Source organism: Ailuropoda melanoleuca, chromosome 17, assembly GCF_002007445.2.
Source record: "Ailuropoda melanoleuca isolate Jingjing chromosome 17, ASM200744v2, whole genome shotgun sequence".
NCBI lineage: Eukaryota > Metazoa > Chordata > Mammalia > Carnivora > Ursidae > Ailuropoda > Ailuropoda melanoleuca.
The window spans coordinates 7,376,526-7,379,005 of NC_048234.1; positions in this window are offsets into that span (position 1 = coordinate 7,376,526).

Below are 2,480 nucleotides of genomic sequence, written 5' to 3' on the forward strand. Positions count from 1 at the left end.
TTCTTCAAACTCAACCATTTTGGGTATAGACTCTCAAAGTTCCAAAGCCTGTATTCCTGAAACTCAAAAACGCTTTTCTTTAAAAAGTCTATTCTCACACGTGTTTCTGAAGCCTGCTTTGATTTTAGTATATGTGCTGCCGAAGCGAGCACTGAAGCCTGCTTTGAAAGATCAGATGAGTAGACCTGACACCCTTTCTCTTTTTTTCTACACTGTCTTCCGGTCCCTGGGTAGGAAGGAGAAAAACACGAGCTGCTTCCCGAGTGGAGGAAAAGCTCATAGGAGAACAGGAAATATGGAAGGAAGCCATCTGCTAATAAAATACACTGTAGCAGGGTAGGCTGTGTTTGTGGATAAGTAGAAAGTTCCTTTTTAGAACTGAAATGTCCCTGGATTGGAGACAGAGATTGGAATGCTTTTGGAATTGTCTTACAGGGTTCCCTATACTAGCGTTGTCCAATAGAACTAACTAACTTACTTTCTTCTTTCTTTCTTTCTTTTCTTTCTTTCTTTCTTTCTTTCTTTCTTTCTTTCTTTCTTTCTTTCTTTCTCTATCTATTTATTTGAGAGAGAGAAAGAGATAGAGAATACCAGCCGGGAGGAGGAGGAGAAGCTCGCTCCCCTCTGAGCAGGGAGCCTGATGCGGGACTCGATCCCAGGACCCTGGGATCATGACCTGAGCCGAAGGCAGACGCCGCACCGACTGAGCCACCCAGGTGCCCCCCCCAATAAAATTTTCTGAGAGGAGAGGAATGTTCTGTATTGGACTGTCCAAAACAACGCATGTGGCTATTAGGCACTTGTGACGTGGCTAGGATGACTGAGGAACTACATTTTAAATTTCATTTCAGGGGTGCCTGGGTGGCACAGCGGTTAAGCGTCTGCCTTCGGCTCAGGGTGTGATCCTGGCGTTATGGGATTGAGCCCCACATCAGGCTCCTCCGCTAGGAGCCTGCTTCTTCCTCTCCCACTCCCCCTGCTTGTGTTCCCTCTCTCGCTGGCTATCTCTATCTCTGTCAAATAAATAAATAAAACCTTTTAAAAAAATAAATTTCATTTCATTTTAATTAATTTAAATTTCAATAGCTGCATGCGATTGGTGGCTACTGTATTGGGCAGTGCCGTTCTAGACGTCAGCAGAGATAGTGTTGCTAAAAGTCATACAGTGGCTTTTAATATCTCTTTTATTTATACATTTAAAAACCATGCTGTGCCTTGGTTGTTAAAAAAATACCTTGAAGTAGAATTAATTTCAGTTTGCATAAAATGATATTGACATAAGCATAGCGCAATTGTTTAAGAGCAAATCATGCCTTTACTTATTAATTGGCTGGAGCTGCCTGACCTAATAAGCAGAGGCTAAATTCACAATTAATTAAAGATCTCATGTTCATTCAGCCAAGACTTGCCTCAAACCATCTTTTGTTCATCTGGCCAGCAAGACACTTCAAACCATATTTAGGACATCTTGCAACTATAATGAACATATGCAAAATATACCATTTCCAAAAAGGTCCTTCGTGTATCAGATTAGCAATTCTGCTGTAGGAATGGCATTCTGCCCTATTAGGCTAACTATAAACATATTTGTAGTAAACAAATATGACATAACTTACTACATAGAAATGTATGTTATTTAATTAGTGGAAATGTAGCAAATAGTTCTCTATCTTTGCTATCTACTGGGCAATGTTATTTCTCTATTAGAGATGGGAAAACTGAGGTATAGAGAGATTATGTAATTTTTTCCAAAGGTTATATAATTGGTATTTGGAATTCTAATATAGGAACTCATATCTGATCCAAAGCCCCTACCACCCGACCCTGCTGTTCTTACTTGACAGCTGATGATAAAACCTAATTGTAATCACCTATCTTTTCCTAAGGGTGAAGCCAGCACAAAGTCAGGACCCCTTTTCAAGGAGCCAACCCATGCCAATGGGAAACTGCTGTGTAGACCTTCCCAGGCCTGCCACAGCTGATGCCCCTTGGTCCCCTGGAGGTGGGAGGGAAATGGGAACAGCTATGAGACTGGAATCTAAGTCATGCAACAAAGTTGTCCCAGTCAAGCTGATTCCATAGGCACGGGTAACACTATTATTATACCCTTCCTCTATTTTGGCTTCTGGCTACCTCTTGCGTTTGGTAAAAATTAAGGATGAAACTTCTAGGATACATGCTATGCTCGGTCAGGCCCTGGGCCCGAAGCTTAACTGGGCTCCTCAACAATTATCAGGTGGCCTTATGCAATTTTATGAGCCACGTACCCGCCTGCATAGACCTCCTTCCTGTGAATTCAAAACAGCAATGCCTCACATTGACTTAAAATACAATGAAAGACAGATGCTCACTTTCCTTCTTTGCTGTTGTAGTCTTGGCTCCACTTTGCTATTTTTAAAGCAGTGAAACCTTTCCCTTCCTGGAGTGCTAGAGTGCAAAGCACCCCCCGCCCCCGCGCCCGCCGGCGACGGCCGGCCCCC